The sequence below is a fragment of the Lathamus discolor genome, chromosome 1 (genome assembly GCF_037157495.1).
Source record: "Lathamus discolor isolate bLatDis1 chromosome 1, bLatDis1.hap1, whole genome shotgun sequence".
In the NCBI taxonomy this organism is placed as follows: domain Eukaryota; kingdom Metazoa; phylum Chordata; class Aves; order Psittaciformes; family Psittacidae; genus Lathamus; species Lathamus discolor.
In genome coordinates this window covers 82,033,698-82,056,878 of record NC_088884.1, presented here as the reverse complement: position 1 = coordinate 82,056,878, position 23,181 = coordinate 82,033,698, and the positions used below count along the sequence as shown (strand labels likewise).

Sequence of the window (23,181 nt, the reverse complement as noted above, 5' to 3'; positions counted from 1 at the left end):
GGATCCACTAGGACTGGGGAAAGAGGGAGGTAAGGCTATGAGCCCTTTGGAAAGGAGTGTAACATCAGTTTGGATGAGCATGGGACCAGGTTAGGCCCTGTCCCTCACTCGGGGCCCATGTCCATGCAGTGGCTTGCTGTGTGTAGCTGTCATTTTCCTCTTATCAGTGTCTGGGGGTGTTACTGCACTAATGGCAGAATGCAAATCCTACATAAGGAGTTGGGAGATAAACCATGAGTTACAAATTCTCTAGAAAAAGGAAGGGGAAAAATACACTACAAATGCTGCCCCTCTCCCTCTAACAAGGATTGGAAGAATGGTGCATGGAGGTCCAGGTGTCCTGTGCCTGACACTGGAGTCCCATCCCTCAACCCAAGACCCCAAGTAGTTTTCAGTCTTATCTTTTGTTTCTGTGGATATTGATAAACAGCTGTGATATATGAAGATAATGCCTAGGGAGATGTGTTGGGTTTTATTTGCTGAGTCCTTGACAGTGACAAAGATGACTTTGAGATCAAGAATTTCTTCACAGCTGATTTAAAGGTCGTGTTGACTTTTACCTTGACTACCTTTCACCCACCCCTAAGGCAGTACTTGGAAAACGCCCTTTGCCAGCTAAGTGTCTGTTTAATTTGAGCTGAGGAAGAAAACCCACCTCATTTCTCTCATGCTCTTACTTTTAACCGTGTAACACTGGTGATGCAGAGAGTTTTGAACCTACCCAGGCTTCCTAAATCTCCTGTGGGACACTGTGGGCAGCCAGTGGGGGTACCCTGCTCCTGATGCCTGAGACCCGCCCATCAGGGACGCAGGCAGTGACTTGGGGCATCCTGCTGCTGTCCTGTTCTCAGCTGTTTGTTTCTACCTGGAACATTGCCTGTTCCTGGTTCTTAATGTCATTTGAGAGGAAAGTCAAGAACTTAAAAGTAGGAAGAGAGCAGCTGCTCATCCTGTAGAGACAAGGTCACAGAGCAGGAAACACATTTCAGTGGATCCAGGTATGTTTACTCTAAATTTACCATTTGTTGCTTATGTTTCTCCTGTAAGCTTTGCTTTTTCCTTTTTTTCTTTTAACTGAGAATGGTTGAATTAAGTACTTTACCAATGCATTCTTGAGCAATCTGAAAGTCCTAAGTCCAAGGTAACTTATGACACTTCATTCAAAGTGTGTTTTGCTGTATTCTGATAATAGAAACTCTTTCCAGAATGTATGAAATATTTTGTACTCTGATCTTGTGAACTGCAGAGACAGGGTTATGGCTGGCCCACCTATTTGTAATCAGGCTGCCTTTGGCTCAGCTATTTTCATAATAAGAAGGGTTAAAACTGTGGTGGTTTTGTTTTTTCATTTTTTAAGTTCTCTTGCTGAACTGAACTTTGAGGACAGTTTTGTGTAGCTGTCTTTTATTGTTTGCTGTGGAGGAAACGAGGGTGTTAACTTGATAAAGCTACCCATTTGCTTTCTTTTCGCACAACTAAATTGACAAAGTGGGTGCAAAAAACCTAAAAAAGGATGCCACAGGATGGGTGAAAATTGTACGTGAGTTTTGAACAATGGTAGGTTAGGTTTAGCTCAGTATGATATCTGTATGACTGGGCAGTCCAGTGGTTGGTGTTTTCAGAGTCCCTTGGTGCTCTGTGGTTATTGTTACAGGGCAATGACTCACAAATGTAAATGCTGGACCACACCTATATTGTCACCAGCTTTGGTTCTGCCAGAGATGGAGAGGAGCAAGTTGGGTCTGAGTGCCAGGCTGTTTGCTCAGAAAGGAGTGCTGTAGGAAGGTGGCATAGAAGGATGCTCCCAAGTACCTGCTCCTCTTCTGCTAAGAGGGAAGGTGGTGAATGGGGCAGGAGTTGCTTGCTGTCTGGAATCAGCCTGTGGGAAATTAGTGGAGCCATGCTAAACTAAACTGTTTTAGCATCAACCCTTTTAATTGCACTAGGGTTTTTTCTATTTGTTTTTGGTTTTTCTTTTTTCTTTTTTTTTTTTTTTTTTCTCCCCCAAGCACAAGTTCCTGCCTTTTGACCAGGTTGGCTTCTCAGTTCATTTACTGGGAGCAGTGATTCCATACTTTGAATGTCAATGTGCTGTTGGATGTTAATGTTTGACCTTCAGAATTAGTCATCCAGTTAAGGAGTAGGTTGACCACGTAGTCTGTGTTTGACCAAACTGCTAAGAAGTAACTTTGTGAATACTAATGATGCTAAATACAGACGACTGGAAGTCCTAGTGCTTGCAGAAGCAACTGCAGCTTACTTCCCCCTCCCATGTTCAGCCAGCCACAGGAATGAACACTGATTCTGTATAAATGGCTTTTTGCTCAAGCTCCTTATAATCAAAACAAAGTTCAAACTGCACAGGACAGACTTGAAATCCCCTCCCCATTTTTATTTCATACTCTGCTTTTCCTGGTTTTGAATAGTCAATATGACATTTAAAAAAAAGTACTGCTGTAGGATGATGTGTCTTTAGAAGATCCTGTATTGGCATTTGGAGAACACTAATCATGTTTGAATTCTGAATTAAAACCCCAGTGATACTGAAATTTGAAGTTTTAATAGAAGAAATGAAGTTAATATTATTAGAAATGTTTTAAAGATACAAGTTATGTTTTCTGCTTCAGGGTAAACGCTACTGTAACATATTATAACCTTTTTTCTTTTCTTTTTTTCTTAAAATTTATAAATTGTCCTAAATGTTCTCTGAAATTTTTGGGAAAAAATTGTGCTTAATCGCCTTACCCAAAAGGACCAATATGGGGGTGATTTCGCGCAGTACATTGAATACTGATGCTTTAAAATTTTATCTTAAAATATTCAATATTTCTGTTATATAGGTTTGAAAAGGTATTAATATTTTAACACAACAAGAAAGCTATCAAGTTGCAAACAACCCTATTTGAAGTTTCGAAGGGTTTTTTGGTTTTTTTTTTTTTTTTTAGAAAACTTTTAAGTACTTTTAAAATGCCTGAATCAGTAACAGCTATGTGCTGAGCATCTTGAGTCATGTTTAAGGATTCCCAGCTGCAGCTCGCCTGTACCAGAGTGCCTTTTAACATGAATTCAGAGCACTAGTTGTGCATAAGCTACAGCAGCTTAGTGAGCGGTGATGACTATTGCAGATGCAACAATAATGGCTGTCCTACTTTTGGGTTTATTCTTTCCTGTAGCACGCAGCCTCTCCCTCATCTTTTCCCAAAAAAGACAATGTCAGCTCCTCTATATTTTAAACTTACGTATTTTCCTTTAGTACCTAGAGTTCATCAGGCTTAGCTGAAACAAAGTTAAATTTTACAGCAGTGCTTTTAATTATTTTCGCTTTCAAGAGAAAGCTTTGGATTTATTTTAATGTGTATATTTACTTACTGTGTTAAAGCTCTTACTGAGCTTCCACAGACAAGTTGTGAACATGAGCTAAGGGAAGTAGCTAAATAATAGTTTTATTTTTTAAGTAGCTAAATAGCAGCTCTTAAGTAGCTAAATAGAAGGGGATCCAAACGTGGAAATACTGCACTCTTTTCTCTCTTCTTTTTTCTTTTCCTTTTTTTTTTTTTTTTAATTTCTGAAAGATAATTTTATCTCCTTTCTGTGCTTGGTATTCTGGGATTTACATTGTTGTATGGCATTGGAGAACACTTACTTCAAACTCATAGAGCTTGAATTCATTTCAATAAGGAATTAAAGCAAGTGAAGCAGAAAAAAATAGATGCAACAATTTGATCTCTTTCATTTTTCTTTTTAAACCACAAAACACTGAGAAAGGAAGGCTTGCATAATAGCAGCTATGAGCATATCATATGCTCCTGAAGATGCTTTGGAGTGAGTATACAATAGGGATGCTAGTAAATATTTTACTTTCTCATTACAAGCATTTTCAGTTCAAACCTGTTTTGTTTATAAGGACTTCAAAAGCACTCCTAGAATCAAAATGCACAATGCATTAGGACTCACCAGGATAAGCATCAATGTTTAGATATTCACTGAAAAAAAATTAGCTACTATTTTAGCATCTTTATGTGTGTCTTTATAGTTACCTAGCTTCTGTCACTACTAGTTAATTGCTTGTTTTAATAAAAGGACTATTTGGCATTTGTTTACATTTATTCCAGAATATTTCACTGTATTATGGTTTCTCATTTATTTTTCATTATAACACCTTATAACTTTACACAGTAATTACACAGATTATTTTACAGTATCCTGCGTTGATTTTTATAGTGATTCGTTCGTTTAACAGCCAGATAAAACGGAATGGTTTTGGTACATTTAAGCTGGTGCTGCCATCCATCTGCTCCTGCTTAACCTTAAAAATTGTGCTCTGTCAGAGGTATCGGAGGTTTCAGCTGTGCCATCAGCAGTTTCTGCCTGCCTGAGTTTTTCAGGTGTCTGGCATGTATCTAAATCCATGTTGTTAGTAACTCACAACTTATAAAATATCAAGAGTACCGAACATTGGCTGGAGTCTAAGCTACAAGTTGCTGTTAAAAGAGAAGAGGAAGACATTTGGTGATTACACTGGCTAATTAATTGAGCTTAGGGATATCCTTCATGATGGGTCCTGGTCGTTTTCTGGCTTAACAGAGTTGGTTTATATTGAAATAAGTGAGGGATGTATAAGGGATGTGAGGGAATGAAATGGGACTGCCTCTTCCCTGTGAGCCAGTGCTCCCAGCTGCAGCCATGTTGGACTCTTCTCTTCCGTCCTCTTAAACCTCACCTTTGCTGTAGTTCAGTTTGTCAGTTTTACTCATAAGTTAAGGAGAGTAAGGCTAGTAGAAACCATATAACTGAAAGTATAGGACTAGAGGCAAAATGAAGACCGCTGAGGAAGTGTATCTGTAGCAGCCTCTCTAGGACTAAGATTGTGTGGTCTCTTATAAATAAGTCTTCAACACTAATGTTTGCTTGTTTTTTTTTTTTTTTGTTTGTGGGGTTTTTTTTGTTTGGTTGGTTGTTTTTTGTGTTTTGTTTTGTTTGTTTATTTAATATATAGCAGTGAACTGTTTTTCCAGTTTCCGTTTTCTTCTCAGGAAGAACAGGGTATGCAAATTTAAGTTGGCATACATGCAAAAGAGGCATGGAGAAACAAAACCAAAAACTCTCAATCTCTTCAGAGAGAATCCTTTTTTCTTGCTTGTAAAAAGAAACAGAAGTTTAGTCTGGTCTTCACAAGAAGATACCTCTTTTCTGCGCTGTATCAAAGTGCAGGGGGCTGTTAATCACAAATCAGTCTGGTTATTCACTTCCGTGATCAGTCAAGGAGATAACTAAGAACTGCAAGTGGTTATTTTGTGTCTGCTTTTATCCAGATCAGGAGGGGAGGGAAAGCTGGTGACAGCTCTAATACACAGATGTGAATACTCTAGTAACCATCATGTCATATAAATGCCAGACACCTGTCCAAACATTGGAGTTAGTCTAGAAAAAAGCTATATTTATTTTACTACCTGCATTGTTCATGTCTATTAAAATCTCTGTTTGCAACTGAGCTTAAATGTATTTTAATTCTGTTTGTACTAACAAATGCTTGGAAAATCTAGAACTATCACACTGCTTATAAATTAGGCAACATATTTTATAACTTTTAAAACAGAAATACAAAATGAGAACGTGGTAGCAGATCAGTGGATGTGTTAAATGGAGAAACTGCCTGTCTGGATCCAAAGCTCCTTGAGAATCTGTTCAGTTTTGCAGTGAGGGGTCTCTATACATTCAGCAATCGCTTCTCCAAACCATTCACTTTTGTTGACAAGGAATTCAATTTAAAAGCTTTTTGCTGAAAAGTTTTCCTGTTTCAAGGTTGAAAATGCATGCATGAAACCTTTAAACATGTTGGGGTTGTTTTTCCAGAGGGACAGAGGAAGCTTTAGCTTTGCCTATTTAGCAGCAGCTCATGTGCAGTGTGCACACGAGCTGTGTAGTGTGTGTGTTCATCTTCTCCATGTCCTTCACAAGGGATGCTGTGCCTGCTTCAGAGGGGTCTTTTGAGAGACTGCTCTCTGCTGTGACTCCTAGGTAAGGGTGTGTTAGTGGAACTTCAGGAAAAAAGGTGGTTTTCAGCAACTTCCCCCCACCCCAGCACCTTGTTAAGAAAGGATAGGAAAGTACTGAGATTCTTACTGAATAACTGTGTTGAACAGCAAAAGGCAAAGGTTCTGAAGTATTTTAGCAAACACATAGCCCTGTAAAGCTTTATGAACCCTCATTTCAGAAAGAAAAACTCAGCTGAGGTTCTGGTGGCAGAACAACTTTTTGAAGTCCAGCAAGGTGGAATTGAATGGATTCTTACTGCACAGTGCTTCATCACCTGGTTGTCTATGGCAACTGAGTGGTCCAAGAAGGAGAGAAGAAGGTGAAGATAGAGGGATCTGCTTTGGGAGGTGGTACAGAAGACTATGATCAGGAGGTGGAATGGGGTATAGGAACATAAGTGCTGATGTCCTTAATACTTATCACACTAGCTCAGTTGTGTGCTAGGTTTATATGGTAGTTTGGGGGTTGTGATCTGTGGTTTTTATGTAAGCTCTTCTGTAGAAGTGTTTTACACAGAGATGCACTTACATTCTGCTAAGCATCTGTCCAGTAAGAATACATCTGCTTCTGCAATCTGCAGTATTTGATTGCAGAATTAAAGATGGGTCCCTTCAAAAGGGGATTCTCTCTTGCATTTACCAAAACTGTGTATGTAGCTACATGGTAAGGTATTTAGCCAGCAGAAGCAGTGACTACATATCGGTGTTGGTATAGTGACGCTCAGGCATTGCTGCTTTTAGGACTGGACCAAAAAATCTCAAAGCAATGCTGTGTGGATGCATACAGTCATATGAGATATCTTTAATGTATTTCTTCATTGTACCAAATATGTTGTTATAACTGTTTCTGATATGCAAATGTTTGGAGCATATACATATGTGAGCATATGTTGCACAGGTAGTGCTCCTGTGTATTAACAGAGGGCTGTTTAAAACCAGAATTTCTCCCATGCCAAAACCATGCATCCCAGGCCTATGATTGCATCAATATGCACTGCAAGCCTGCAGTCATACCACCTGGTTCTTAGTTCCTTTCCCGAGATGCATCCTCAGATTGCACATCCCTGAGCAGCTCAAACAGCTGCGTTTTATTATCAGGGTAAAAAGGGACGTAGCAATGCTAATAAATAAGCACAGGAAGGTGACCTGGTGGGAGAAGCTTTTCTTCCTCTACCTGCAGCTCCCTCAGCTTGTGGGTGAGCACTGGCAGGATTGGGTCCTGAACCAGAGACATCTTGTACAAGCCTCAGGGTGCAATGGCTGTGGAGATACTGAACTGATAGTTGTGCTGCTGTTTGTCTGATAAGGATCCAGACTTAGATGCCAGGTTAACTTGAACTGTATTTAATTCTTGCAGAAGCTTGGCATAGCATAAAAGCTTGGCAGCTTGAATCATGAAAAGCCACACATTGGAGAGAAGTTGATTTAGTTTATTTTATTGTGTGCCAGAAACTCTATTTAGTGTCTGCCTAAAGATGCATCGAAAGAGAGCAAGTTCCTATAATCTTCTTTGGCACCATTTTAACACTCTTTCGATGTAAGAAAAATATTTTGTTGATGTCAACCAGCCTCTTAAGTCTGAAATCTGGGAGGAATAGAAAGCTCTGACTATTAGTAACAACATGGAAGTTTTAGTGAATCTGTTTCTGTTCTCTACCCGAAATTTTTGACTTTTTCTTTAGTAGTATTAAATGAAATGGATCAGTCATCACAAGCATGTACACTGTTACTGGCACAAACTGAATGGTTTTAGTAATGCTTACTAATAGATTCACTGTCTTTATTAAATGAACAGTTTATTGGAGTCTTTACTACTTCACTGAAGCTTTTTTTTAGGGAAAAGAATATGGAAAAAAGAGAAATGTCAGGCTTGATATAATTATTTTGGGTGGATTTTTTGGGAAAAAAAAATTCGTGCTTCCAGACGGCAATATGCTGTATGCTATATTTGATTTAAGAGAAATACTTTGCTTTCAGGGCCTTCAAGTCAGATAGTGGTATGATAATAATGGTGATGTATTTAGTCTGTGAGTCCTGGGAGTCTCAGGGACAAAACAACAAAGTTGTCTTGTTTCCCTATCTGTTTCTTCTTTCAGGGTCTTCCTTATCTCTCCAATTTTGAAGTTCCAAAGAGCAGGCACTGTTACTAGTTATTTGTTCTAAGTATTGTGAAAATATGCAACAAAACATTTTAAGCCCTCACTTCCAAGTATAATGTTCCCTAACAGTTTCTAAAAAGTGATGGGTTGCCAATTTGAACGCTGAGAATTTGCATGGCCCATTTATTTTCAATCACTTACCAGTTGTGTAAATAAAATTCAGTCATATTCTGGTAGTATCATAAATGAAAACAGGTTTTCTGGTCTGTATTCTTAATTGAAATGATGAGCTGGTGTTTATGTACAATACAGGTGTGATGTATTTTTTCCATGTACTGTACCTGCAACCTACACATACTACATTGAACATTGGCAGTGAAAACTGCTTGTTAAATATTTTCGTACCAACACACCTGCTTACTGATTTCTTGCTCTAGTTTCTTCTCATTTAGGATTGCTTGCATCTGTAGCATTTTATAAAGGAAAACTACAGCCCTTGAATCTGGAAAGTGCTTGCTGAAAAGTAGCTTTATGAGGCTGGAATTTCTGTTTGGCTCTGGATTAAACACTTCCCACTCTTGTAGACACATCTCCCTTCCTGAGTATTTTCACATCATAAAGTTTGTGCTGGGCGAAGCATGCTCTGACATTGTCTCTGTATCCCGTTACCTCTTACTGAGTGGTGCAGCAAGAACTGTTCAGATACATAACTGAAAATTAATGAAGAACTTAGCTTTGTATAGAAGACAATAGTATTCAGTTTGCTGCACAACAATAACACTGATATCCTGTTTCAAACAAGCATGAAAGTAGTAGGACCTTATTTATCTTGCTAGTCAGCAGCAATTACTCCTGACTGCACACCAGGGACAGATCTGCTGAGTGCAAAGGTGCCAGTTTTATGTTGTTGTTTATCAGACCAGAACTGCTGCTTTTACTCTCAGAGCATTTATTTTCTTTACTTTGGAGTTTAGTACTCTTGTAGAAGAAAATTATAAATACATTTGAGGAGAAACAGCATTCAGAAAATAGGGCTTCTGACCTGCTTTTAGCAGTTACTTCCTTTGTTTTCTCTATTATTTCAATATTTATCAAATATGTTCAAAGAAACTTTCTGTTTAGGTCATCTGTATGCAACCGTAGAGCTGTTGATAAAATACTTGCAGTAAAGTACCTGTCAGCCTGAATAGAATTGAAGCAAGCTAGAGACTGGCACAGATGCTTAGTTTATTCCCAAGATTTGCTATTTATCTTTTGTACATGCAAATTTTACTGACTTTATCATTTTGTCTGTGGCCAGAAGTACAACAATGCTGTACTGTTAGCAAGCACCTCAGAAGATGCAACTTAGTTGTAAATAAGCTATGAGGTATGATAGAAAGAGGAAATACAAAGAATTAATTATATTACAATAATATTTTTTCTGGCTGCTGTAAGAGTTTTGGGATTTGATGTTAATTGTTGAAAAGAAAAAAATGCTACCAGTTTCTAAATACATGATGTTTTAACATGAGGATAGATGTGGAGGCAGAGAGAGGGTGAAGGAGATTCCAGATTAATTAGGTGGGTTGAGCTGGGCATGGGTTCATGCAGGGGTTCCTGGGAGGCTGCTACATCCACCCTGAGTGCTGGGCTTGCAGTCTTTAGGTCAACTATTCCTTTATGTTACTCAATGTGTGCCCTGTGGTTCCTGGCCCAGCTTCTTATTTTGACTTTGGGACATACCCTGAATCTAGCGAGTACACATGTCATACAGAAAATTTCTGCTTAAAATTAATTAGAGATTATTTCTTTTAAGGGTAGTGATCAATATAAAGGTAAAGATGCCTGTCTTTAAATAAATAAATAAATAAATAATTTCTGAGACCTGACTATTCAAACGTTTGAAAGTCACCTCTCTATGATATTGAGAAGCTGTCTGAACTCACTGCTGAACTATTGACAAGTTTTTGCTGATTCGTGGAGGACAACAGACCTTAAGAACCTGCGGAAAGGGCAAAACCACAAATAAACCATATCTTTTGTGACCTGCAAAAGATTGAAGTGATTTATACCAGCTTGCAGTATACAGGGCAAAGTGAGGGGTATACTAAGGTAGAAACAAGCCACCCCATCTCTTTCCTTTTGTGTGTTGGTTGGTTTTTTTTGTTTGTGGCTTTTGTTGGTTTGTTTGGGTTTGTTTGTTTGTTTTAGTAGTTTGATGCTTTCGAGATTGCTTGTGCTATTGCTGCCTTGAGGTGCAGGAAGGGATTGTTGGGGCAAGCTCAAACACTTAAACTCCTCATCTTTGGAGTCACAAGACTTAAATGTCCTTAAGTTAGCGTTGCCTCAAAATTGTGAATTTAGTACTTAAAATCAAATAGTGAATCAGTGTTTTAAAAACTGTTTTTCTCATTGACACTGAGCTGCTCCCACCACCAAGGTCCTTCAGCTGCGCTGCAGAGAGGAAGCAGGGAAGGAAAATTGTTTTCAGTTTGCCAGGAACCACTAGAACCAATAGGGATTTTAAGCAGTGGATCATTTTAAGCACTATGATTTGTTAGAGTATGAAATGTTAACAACCTTCTTGTTGTTCTTGCTGGTGGAGAAGCAGTATTCAATTTTCCAGTACGGTCACAGTGTGAACAGCAAAACTTTTTCCTGTGTTTTGGGCACACCTCCTAATGCAGAATGCTTTCAACACTATACTTATTGAGTGACCATTTTCATGCTTGTTAGCTTGAGTTTTGTTTCTGCATGTGGGAATCATGACAAACTGTAGTAGAGGATGGTCAAACCATTAAGTAATGTACAGCCTGTTGCACTTGGCATAGCTCCTTATTGTATCCCTGATGAGTAAGTCCAAAGATGCAAAGCCAAACATATTGGAGCATATTGAGGTGCTACAATTCTTATTTAGAAAAAAAAAATAAATGTGTATGTGTATATATGTGTGTGTGTATATGAATTATGCTAATTCCAAGAAATTAGATCATTTTACAGCCTGACAAATTGCCTGTGCTAGATGGTAAATATTCATTTTGTGCTCTGCGCTAGAGGATGGAGCTTGTTGTAACTCTATCACTCTCCTCCCTGTGGCCCTGTAGTGAGGCCTCTGTTTAGGGGAATGTATAAACAGCTGTAGCAAGGCTGTTGCGAATACAGATGTCTTCATGAAGTGGGATCTCTGGGTCACCAGGGACTATGCAAACCACCCTAAATGGGTTTGCAGGAGCCTCTACATATGTTAGCCAGCTGAGCTGTGCTGTGCTGTCCAGAGAAATGCTCTGTTGACTTTCATTTGCAGTCTTCCCCGACCATGCTGTTACCTTCCTCCTGGATTCCTGCAGCTATCTGTCTTTGCTGTGCTGCTGCCTTCTAAGAAGGATTGGCTGTTCCAACACCAGGTTTCCTAAAATGCTGTTGAACAGCATTTGAATCACAGTTTGGCAGCTGTGCTTTTGCCAAAACCATTACTTCTGTTCTTGATCCCATTCAGATGTAGCAGGACATAAGCATGGGACCAAAATGGGAGAGTTTATTTTACTTGTGGTCAGGAGCTATTTGTCAATCATTTGCTAAATTTGTGGTGGCTTAAGGACTCATTGTGATTATGGTATACAATTCATAGAGTTTCTGTCTGTCTAGCTTCAAAGTTAGCCTTGTTTTGTTCAGCAGGTTGGGACTAGACGACCTCCAGAGATTGCTCCCAACCTAAATTATTCTGCAATTTATGCCATGATTTAAACAAAGTTAAGAAGTAGATGCTACAGGCAAAAGTACTGGTGAGCATAGCACAGAATTGGGAAAACAACAGGTAATTCATGGGCTAAAAGATAGAGGTCATTTAAGCATGTATCTCTATCTTACAGCTCAATATATTTGCATAGGCTGGTAGTCAAAGGGTCTTGATAAGCCAGTGTGTAATTGATAGTTTATAGAAATAAAGATCTGTATGTATATTTGTTGTGAATTTTGGTGAAAAGTCTTAACTCTCACTGAATGAGACCTAGCCACAAAATGTTTACTACTAAGACTACACAAATAGTATGTGCATGCAGGGGAATGAGAGTATAAAAGAAAAAAAGAATTGTTGCTTTTTGTCACATCTGATAGGTCATTAACACACTCATGTTCCTTTATGTCCTTTTAGAAACAGCTCAGTAGCAACAGGGTGATCCCACTTGTTCACCAGAATGAAACTTTCAGCAATAATACATTGTCTTAGTAATACATGTCTGTGTATTTGTTTTGCAGTTGATTTGTAATGTTACTGAATCACTGAACTTTCATTCCTGGTATAACCAAGCATTAGTTTTGCTACTGCTGTCATCACAGAGTATAAACACCATTGCTTAGCTATAATGATATGTATCCTGATAATATATTTATTCTACAAATGGTGATTTGTGGTCCAATGTACATTAACTACGAATGCGTAACATACCAGTTTTTTCCTTGAAGTAGAAGAAGAATTTAATGCTTTTGGAACTTGAATAATAAATACAAATCTGAAATGGTACAAATACCTGCTTTGAAGTCAAATCAACAGAGGGCTCAGTGCATGTTTTAAACCTAGTGATATTTGATCTTAGTTACCTAAAACTACCTTTATTTTCAGAAGGCAGGTACTGAAAATTATGCTCTTTTGTCTCATGTGGTTAATACCTGTATTACAAAGTTATACCCCCACAAATGACCTGATTTTATTTTTTTTTCTGGGTTCTCTTTGCAAGTTATTGCAGACACCATAACCCTGACAGGGTGCTGGCCCTAGTGATGTGGGCTGTTCACGTAAGACATGCCATGGAGAGTCCAGATATTGCCCTGAACTATGCCTTAATTAGCACTATGTTCATCATTGTTCTCATATCTGTTGTGGGGTGGAGATACCTTTAGGGCTGTGATGGTGACTGCAGTAAAACTACAAATACAGAGGTATCTGGGATGACATCTAGTTCAAGTCATTGGGTTTAACTACCAGCTCCAGATTCCCTTGTCACTGGGGGACTGTGGCACATAGGTCCTTCTGCCCTACTGGGTGTACCCTCCTGCTGTGGCCAAGATCTCTGCGTGGTCTTGGCGATTGTTTTGTTGCTACAAAAGCTGATGCCATCCAGTACTGCTGTGCCTGTTTCCAGGTGTATTGTTTCTAAAACCTTTGTATTTGCTTGATTCATGGGGTGTGTGCTTTTCCTGTTCCTCCCAAGTGTGTGCCTGTGCAGAGGAGAGAGCCTGTGCCTGCTGCTTCTGCTGCTCCTGCCCCTGTAGCTTACCAGTCTTTAGGGCAAAAGGCGTCCGTGCTGGCACACTGGGAGAGGATCCTGCAATGGACAACAGCTGCATATGTGGTGTTGGCTTCGTGGTTTCGCAGCCAGCATCATCTGTGTTGGCAGGCTTTCAATGCCAGTGTGTGGTGTGTTCTGTGAGCATAAGGGTTAACAGCGTGGCTCTGACTTCCCCATCCTGCTGCTCTGGAGAGCTTTCACTTTCATGGTTCTCTTGGAGAGCTGCTGGTGTCTTCTGAGTAACTTCTCTTATTTGAAGATTCAGTAAAAGAGGCTGACAAACTATGTCAATTCTTTTTGGCTTGGGATATATCTCCCCTTTTTAAGAAGATACAGTTATCTTCTGTACTTTTTCTCGCTCAGAAAGTCCATCCTGAAGTGTTACTTAAAGGGAGATATCTCCTCCTACTCACCTTACAGCTCTCACTGAGTGCTGGTTATTGCACTACAAAAATAGAAACCAGTGCTTTATGTTCATTCTGGGTGATAAATGACCTTGGGACCTGGTCTGCCGGGAACTAAATTGTAAATAATTAAGCTTTACCTCTGTGGAACCCTTGCTCAACCCAGGTTATTTCTAGCTGTAATCTTAGAACAGTGAACTTCTAATTCCTTTCCCAGAGACTGTGTTTATGTGAGGTGGTCAAAACAAACAAAAGTTAAATGCCATGTGCACCTTTCTTCATGCACATGATGTAGTAAGCACTGTGCACAGCTGAAAAACCGAAAGCTGATAGAACTGCAGAACAGCCATGCGTTAAGTTCCAACTTGGCCTAGCAATTAAAACGGAAGCAAGTTTCCAAGCTCAACGATTCCCTATTTTATGCTGAAATTCTATTAAAATGATGAAATTTTGGCATCTGAGTTTTGCTCTTGACCAACCTGATATTGGCAAGTGAGAGATTTTTTTTCCCATCTTATCCAAAGAAAAGAGGGTGTGGAGGAAACATAGGATGGTGTAATTTTCCAAGATTAGCTGATGAAGTGGGGGATTGTAAATTTCTGAAAAGATTAAATGTCCTTTCTAAAACTTTCTTAAGTTTGGAGGATTTGAAGAATTCCAATTATCTCTCCTGACTTAGGTGTTTTAATCAGGCAAGGCTAATTAATATTTTGGGTGTTCTGAGCAGACAGATCCATGAACAGCAATGCTTGAATTACACAGTGTGAGATTTAATCCTGGGAGCATATTGTGGTGCAATAAATTATTTACTGAGGCATTTGGAAGTGAGTGTTAAAGATGACAAAAATGTCTAGCTGACATTACACTACCGCACACAAATATTACTCATGCCATTTTTTTTTTTCTTCTGAGAATCATCTTGGTGCATGCAAATGTCTTGTTTCTAATGAAATTAGAATATTTTTTAAAACAGGTATTTTAAAGAGACTAGTGGAAGCTGGGCAATTGATTGCTCTGTGGTTCCTTTACGTCCTTCCCCTAAAACTCTCTAGAAAGGGGGGAAAAAACTTTCCTTTGGAGAGAGACTGGTTTACATCTTATGATGCTATTTTTCTTTTAGAGTTTTCTTTCACTTCTAATCCATGCTATCATGGATTTAGGCATTAGCATATTTTATAATTGACTTGCAGTGAGTATCTGTGCTGAGTAACTATTTCAGTGTCCAAGCGCTCTCATGCTCAGTACACTGTTGTGACTTTATCCCTTCCATACTGCTTCTGAATTGTTCTTAAATGTCACCTCTGTATTCTAACAAGTTTGTTATTCTTGCAAACCCTATGGACTTTTTTGTTTTCTGTTTTTGTAATTTTAAGTATTGAACTGTTGATCTGAGTATTTCTTATATTATAGCAATCGCTTTTCAAGAGTTGGTTTTCTGTGTGTAACAAGACAGGGATTAAAATTTGACAGGGGTTAAAAACAGGGAATGAAAAATATAGCGGAAGCAAGGTTTTCCCCCTGGCCTTATTTGTAGCTTTGAGAGAGAGCAACACAGCTGACTCAAACTCTGTGGGATGTGGACAGTAGGCAAAATGTATTGTAACGCAGAGGTACAGTTGTCTCTAGATAATCCAAAAATACAGAAAAAAATCATTATGCTGTTTATAGTGTCCTTCGTTACTCTTGTGGATTGAAATGTATCCCAAATTCCTTGAGTTTTGTGCAATTTTTTCCGGGAATCTGGAGCCGTGGATGCTCCCTCCCCTCTTTGCAGCACTCTGCTCCTGGGGATGCTTCCTCCCCTCTCTGCAGTACTTTGCTCCTGGGGAGGGGGTGCATCCAAATACCGTTTCTGAGTAACGAGCCATCTCATGTTCAGGCCAACAGTGTGAGTCAGGAGTGAGAGATTTCTTCCGTTCCTTGCCTCCGCTTGGACAGTTCTGGAAATCAGCTCTGGAAAAGCATTTGTGGTCATTTTGGCATTAGTTTTTATATTGCATGTGGCTAGTTTTCTGCATCATGTTTATTATCCTCCTGGATAATTTCCCCTTGGAGTGCTCTAAAACATGAGAAGGAGGGGGGAATGTTAGATAAGACCAGCCTACTGTTGGAGTAGCAAATTACGTGACATCACATTTTACATATTTCCATTTTAAGAGCAAGTTCAAGAGAATATAATCTCCTCCGTCACTAGAGACGCTATCTTACGTACTGACAGCAGTTTACAGTGGTTACAGACTTCATTGTTAACCATTCAAAGCAAGTAACGCACTGAACTGCAGCAGATGGCAGACTTCATTACTGGGAATGAGGATACTGTACAATGTATGGCTGAAATTTTGAAGGAGAGCCATCGCTGCCACTAGTTTTGTGTTACTGGAGTGCTTTGTCCTTCTCATCACACGCTAGAGTTGTCTGGTTGCATGCGTTAGGGCTGCAGTGCTGCTTCTGGTCATAATTGAAAGTATTGAGCCTTCATATTGTGCCAAACCTGAGCAAGAGAGTAGGGTCATGCTGTTGATTGTGCCAGTGTGAAAGGAACTGGTTATGAAGCCTGGCAAACTGGTGCCTCTGTTCCTAGATAACACAAAACCATTCATTGCTGGGGAGAGGAAAGCCCTATGCACAGTGAGAAGTAACCATCTGCTAAGCAATACTAAAACTTGGCAGAAGTGGATGACACAGGAGCCCCTGGTGCTTTGGAGTTGATCTGGGCAGCAGAAAAAGATGTTAGGATGTCTGTTGGGATCTCCCTGTTTGTAGGATAATAGATTCCCTCCCTCTCCAAAATCTATGTTTTTTCTAATACATTTCTAGCAGAAGCATACAAATATTCTGGGTATTTTTTTCTAAGCTGAGTTATAAATGCTCTCCCCTGGGAAAAGGAGCAATGAGGAAGATGGGGCAATAGTCTTACTCTTCCATAAAGGATAAGGGGTTTTGAGACCTTTGGCAGCAAGTGCCCTTATTTGATCCTGAAAGGGTGTGAGCTTTCTCCCTGTCCCTGGATAGTGAGTTCTCAGTATTTTCTCCAAATGAATGTGGGTTTTAGCAGGTCTGAAGGCTGTCAGCTGAAACCCTAAAGTACAAGAGAAACTCCTGGGTGACAGGAGCACTGTGCAAGCATCACAGGGGTGCACGGGCAGGAAGGGAAAGGCAGCACGGCTGTGCTTTCAGCAGTACGTTACTCCTGGCAGAAGGACTTCTATTCTATTCTGTCTCATCTGCATTTTTGTTTTTCCTTTGGGTGTAAGATTTTCAAGAGGTGCTGTAAAACTGGAAAGCTTGTGCCCAGGAAAAAAGTCTTGTAGCAGGAAAAGAGCTGACTCCAATGTCCTTCTCCCATTCTAATTTCTGTAATCCTTTGGCCTCCCCAGTCTGATTACAGCAGCAATCTCACTCAGAGTTTCTCACTTGGTTTAGAGAAAACTGGTGCATATATCTCCCATTAACATCACCTGTGAGGCTGGCACTGGCTGAAATGTGCAAGACTTGGAAGAGCTGAGTCACAAAGCTGAGTGCTGGCAAAGGAAGCAGATGTTTTTGGATATGTATTTTGCCTAAATGTCACCTTCAGTGCTCTGGACTGCAGCCATGCTGTCTTTCCCTTCAACAAAGAGCATGAAGGTGGTTGGCTTGGTCAGTTTGGCTAGATATTAACTGCATCAGTGCCTTTGGCTAGGAGTATTAATCTTGTTATTTGTGGACAGCAAATGGTTTGGTGGCCTCTCCATTCCCACCACACAATGCAACATCCCAAATAATGGCTTTGCTCCCACCAGCCCTTCTGCATGACTCAGAAAGGAAATATGGTGGAGCAGCTCTGCCTTGGGAGGGGTCTTCACAGACCATTAGCACGTGGGTATTTACAGAAACATCTTTGCCTAAAACTGTGCAGAGCGTGACACGGGGCAGGTTGCTGCTGAAGTACTAGCTTGAGTTGTGACTGAAGGTCTGACCTCACTCAAGTCCTTGCTGTGCCTTGAGCAGCTGAAGCCCCAGGGCCATTTTGCAGTGGGGTGGACAATCATTCAGTACACTGACCAGGGAAGCTTGTCTTACTTGAGCAGCAGGCTGCATCTCTGACTTGCTCGTGGAAACGGAACAAAACATAGTGTTTTAGATCAGGCTAAAGGAGATTTAGTAATGCCAGGCACTGCTGCTGTGTTGCTGTCTGGCAGGCAGCATCCAGCTGGAGACTGCAATGGCAGGAAGCATGGTGCCTCTGATGCAAAATCCTTGCTGGTCTGCACTGCTGACTGCACTCTGTGGAGGTTTCCCATCATGTTGTGGCCTCTTTTTGCAATAGAAGTGGGTTAGCACGTTGCTGAAGGTAACACATGGATAGTTGGTGTTGGGGTAAAGGCGAGTTTGGAGAGAACAGAAGATTAAAAAAGCCATTTAGGTCTGTTTCTTAGAGCATAAGAACGTGGCTGAGAAGCATGTTCAGCAGGCTTTCTGCGAAGTACCACTTTGGGGTAGGGAGTCTCTAAATAGCTACCTCTTTGGTTTGTGGCAAAAATTTTTGGAATGTGACCAAGTGTGAGTAGTCTGGGGACTATCTAAGTTGTTTGTGGAGGGTCAAAGATGGGACCTCTGACAGCCTTCAGGTTGTGCCAGTCAGCTGCCTTATCCTGGTGCTGAATGTTATTTGGGCCGTAATCCTAACCCTCACAAGCTTCAGCTTTGATCACCTGTGCTGGATTTCAAACTCTGGCTCCCAGACAGAAGTTGAGATTTTGATGTCACATTTTTTGCCTCTTTGTAAAGGCAGAAAGAAGTCCTAGACAATTAGAGTACTAATTGCTTCTGTTGTTTCACCTAAATCTACCTGTGAATGACTGAGCTTTCAGGAAAGGCAATTGCAGTAGCTGGGAAGCATAAATTACCACATCCGGTCACAAAAAAACCCTACCTCGAATTGTTGAACCCTACCTTTGTTACTTTTATTGGAAAAGACAATATTTACAACTGACATTGTTAATTGTCTCAGTAGTCATCCAACCCAGTCAGACAGGAGAGGAAGGACAGTCACAATGTGGATGGCAAGGTAAGTCCTTGTCTTAAATAAAGGCTTTGGTCAACATCAGGAACTGTTTTTGAAGCTGCAGTTGGATTATTTTGTCTTGAATTACTTTGTTTCAGAAAGTCATGCACATGTAGATGTTCATAACAAAAGGAAAAGGAGATGAAAAGCATAAAGCTGAATTAAACAATATGAGGAAAGAGAAGAGGTTACACAAAGTTGAGGAAGTAAGAGGATACAGTTTAGAAAAACACTGTGATAATAAAAGATAATATATAGATGAAATAACTGGAATATTGTTCCCCCTGAAACTTGCCTTGTGGGCTCCTAAGGGAAAATAGAAGTTGACATCTGCTTACTTTGGATTGCTTAGCTGGAAAAACATACGAGATGATATGCATGAGACAACATCCTCGTAGGCCTATTGCAATGCTGATGTGAGTGGTAAGTTATGAAAGAGAGAGGAGGTAGCAGTAAGCCAAATATTCTTGATCAAGCAAGACTGAGGAACAGGTTATTTTTATAAGCCCATTTTAACACTGATTGGATACATTACCTTTTTTTTTTTCCTTTTTCTAAAACTAAGAACCTAATGTATTTCTTGGGTATGCTGTGGATAAAAGTAGTGTCAAGTTTATATTGCAACAAGGATTGAGATAATATATTGAGAAAAAACCATTATTGGAGTAAAGGTAATAATACCCTGGTTTTCAGCCTTTCTCACTAGTGGCCCAAGGAAGAGGTTGGGAAGTAATATGTTTTGAGAAGTACGTTGTCATAGTTTCTTCTGTCTTAAGGATATGAGGTGACTTCTTTCTTTTTCATCCCCATTTTCTGTGTTGGTTTGAGAAACTGTTTATAAAATCATTGGGGTTGGGGAAGCACATATGCACTATAAATCCTGCTATGGTGTCAATAGCTTCACAAGAATTTTCTGCAGGTTCTTTTGTACCCTGGCTCTGCCGCAGACCTGCTCTAGGTTGAACAGCAAGCATCTTTATCAGAGTCTTGCATGAAAGCAGATGTACCTAATTATGTCAGTATGTTTCTAATTCTTTATACCTCTAAAACATGAAGAGACTTTAGTCTTTTGTATAATTTTTAATTAGAGTGGAGTTCAAAAGGGTACATGCTTAACAGTTTAAACACTGTGTAAAGACATCTGAAAGCTTTTTTTTTTCTCTTAAAAGTGCTCTGCTTTTATTCTTTAGTCTTATTTTTCTTTTCTAGTTGCTTCTCACAGTAATGCAAAGACAAATGTAATAGAGACAAATAATAAGTACTTCAGTAAGAGCAGCAAATAGAAAAAGGATAAGTAGAGAAAAGGAGTTCTGCTGTTCATAGGATTTTAGAAGTCTTTGGGTGCTTGCTAGGAAGTACTGGCTCTAATCCAATGTGCTTTTATTGGCATATATGAACAAATTATCCAGGGCACAGCTATTTTTCTTACTGTAGTAAAAACAGGGACTCTGAATGGAGGCTTTGTGTAGGACAAATATTTTTCCTTTGAAACCGGCTATGAGTTTAAAGTTTATCTTGTGTGCCTTCTGGAAAAGGAGAAAATATCCTTGTCAGTCTCACCAAATAAAAAATGTCCAACAGTATGGGCAACTCAGCTCTGTAAAGAAAATTGAATTACTGCTGAGGATCTGGTGAAGTTTTATGTTAAACAGGATTTCTTAGTTGTGTACAATGGGGGAGAAAACTTTATTTATGTAGGCTTTTGTCCTTCAAAAAATTTCTGTGGATGCCTTCTCTCTAGTGTCTTTTGCAGAGCTCTCTTTTCTAGCCACATGGGTGTGACCAGAAGGATAAGGGTCATATAGAAAATAGTTCTTAAGATAATATTCATTGCTTTAAGGACTGTCTCCATGGGTAATTCTCCTTACTTTAACTGACGGTATAACTCACTTTGTGGTAGTATCATTGGTATTGAAAGCTGAGCAGCCTGTGAAGTCTGGCAGTTCTGTTCAGTACCAAAGCAATACAGAGTGGTCCAAATATGCTTTTTTGGGTGAGTGGGGGGAAAGGGCAATAAAACAATCTCCAATCAACCTATAGTATTTCTAATGACTGTAATTTGTGCAAGATCCTCATGAAATAGTGACTCATCTTGAAAAGTGAAGATATTTAACTCTTTCTTAGTTCTGTAGGAGGGTAACCATATCTCCAAAAAAAGAATATTAGGTGGGTATTTCTTATATCATGTTAAGGTCATTAGAATCAGCTCCAGAACAATTCTTGAAGTGCACGGAAATGCATAGTACACTTAGATTTCCCCAACCGCATCTATCACCCCTCCAAGCAGGAAAATATCAAAAAGCATTACCACGTATGGGTTTTCTAGTGCCTTCCCTTTCTCCCCTCTACCTTCATTCTACCTTCATTCTTCTGTCTACCTTCTACCTTTCTCACTCACACTTATTTCATGTATGCTTATTTCTGATAAAAGAACTGGGCAGAGAGCAGAGTCCGTACTCTAGAAGTCTTTTGCAAGTTAGCTTTCTTCAAAACCTGTGGGAACTTTCCAAAAATGAGAGCTCCTCTGAGGTTTCATGGGAGCAGGGTATGCTGGGCCCCTGTCCCAGACTGAGGTTTCCATTGGGAACCAATCTGACATCAGCTTTAAATGAAAAAGACACTGGAAATGCCTCAGCAGGCTGTTTTCTATCCAATGAATGAGCAAAATTCAATAAAATACCTAGTTGCAGTATCTCAGAATCCCTTTCTAGTGACAGCTTGTTAAATTTGGCTTGGTAACCAGCAATGCCAAATTCCTGGATGAAAATTTCTTGTGATATGTGAAAAATCAGACTCCACAATTAGAGGAAATTGGAGCCAACCATTTTGCACTGATTACAATTTTTTCTTTATAAAGGTTTTTAATTTTGTCATCTTTAATCACTGGATGTTTGCTGGAAACCTAATATATGATTATAAGGGCATTGAAATTAAAAAAAATTACGTATTTTACTTCTAAAAGTCAAACCTGCAACTTGCCAAGGGTGGGCATTCACATCAGGGACTGCTTTTGGAAATATGACTTTGTTAACTGATTTGGAAAACCTGCTTCTGCATCTGATCAGGGAATTAAAAACTACCCAACAAACCCATATCTAAAAAAATTGACATTGGTTGCCTCAGATTGATGAAGGAGAAAATTATATCTGTACAGAAACATAAGTAATTGAAACTAGAAAATCAGAGACATGAAACTCCAAAAGTTTATTTAAACTTTCTTCCCACAAATTGTGGAATCTATGATTGTTCAGTATATTTTCTTCCACAAAATAAATGCTGAGTTACAGAAAGGCATGGTTAATACCATGGTGGGGTGTGACTTCATTCGAGTGTGACTTCATTCAGCTGTGAGTCAGTTCAATAAGTTCTTTTACACTTGAATCACTTTGTGCTGAATAACTGTAGCCCCAGTGTGGACTGATCAATTATGCTTAGATGTTTAAGATGGTGCCTTTTGTTTACGCACTGAAATTCAATATAATCTCTTTGGGTTATGTGAGCATTAATGCAAATAAAAATTGATGCTCAAGAGTTTTGGTGCCCCAAACAAGCTGATGTTTGGGTGCAGGTGAGTTATTGTGTGCCTGAAAGTGCTGAGAACTGCATAGACGGTTCAAGGTCATGTGTCTTACTGTGCAGTCATATGCCTGTTTTTAGCCCTATATGAGGGGAAGTTGTCCTTGAAGTTTATTGTTTCAAATTCATGGTTCAGAAGGAAGAACATGAGGGAAAGGCTGTGTAACATAAAGGGACTGGCCATTTGACTTCACAATTCTGTACAAGCAAATAAGTCACACAGGTCTTCTCGTACCTCTATGTTACTCCACTCTGCTGTGGAGTGGGAAATGATTTTAGATTACCTGTTTAGTGTCAAGGAGGGTAGGGAGAAGTAGAAGGGGAAAAAAAAAGAAAAAGTAATGTTCCCTTGAAAAACATATGTCTTTTTCCAGTGCATGTTTTCAAGTGACAACTGGAAAATTGTATTTTTGACAGTAGTGAATTGAACATCTCAATTGGTTCACTTAGCACCCTGAGGGATGGCAATATGGGTTTTTTCTTTCATAGATGAGAAAACTGAACAGAGTTTGTAAAAGTCTGACTGCTGGTGCTAGATCTTAAAATAGCTTATAGTGCAACTTATTTTCCAATTCTCTTTAAAAATTAATTTTGTTTTCATCTATCTTTTGTCTCTTCTGCCTTATTTTTAGAGTTCCTGTGGTTTTGGTTTTGTTGTTACCTAACCATGTGGACACTGTGTATTTAGGCCCCTTCTCATGATGTCCTTTACTATTAATGGAAAACATGAGAGAGTAATCAATTGAGTGACTG

The 23,181-nt window shown here is 39.5% G+C and overlaps 1 protein-coding gene across 8 annotated transcripts in view; it reads left to right on the top strand.

Moving 5' to 3' along the window:
- Positions 1 to 23,181, top strand: part of EPS8 (EGFR pathway substrate 8, signaling adaptor) — a 135,410-nt gene that overhangs the window by 47,733 nt on the left and 64,496 nt on the right. Inside the window, exon 1 of one of the 8 annotated variants that reach the window (XM_065683302.1) lies at positions 975 to 998. The exons of the other annotated variants lie outside the window; for them this stretch is intronic. The gene's annotated coding sequence lies outside the window, so the exon portion shown is untranslated. Of the gene's footprint in view, positions 1 to 974; positions 999 to 23,181 lie in introns of those variants that run through there. 8 annotated transcript variants of the gene reach the window in all.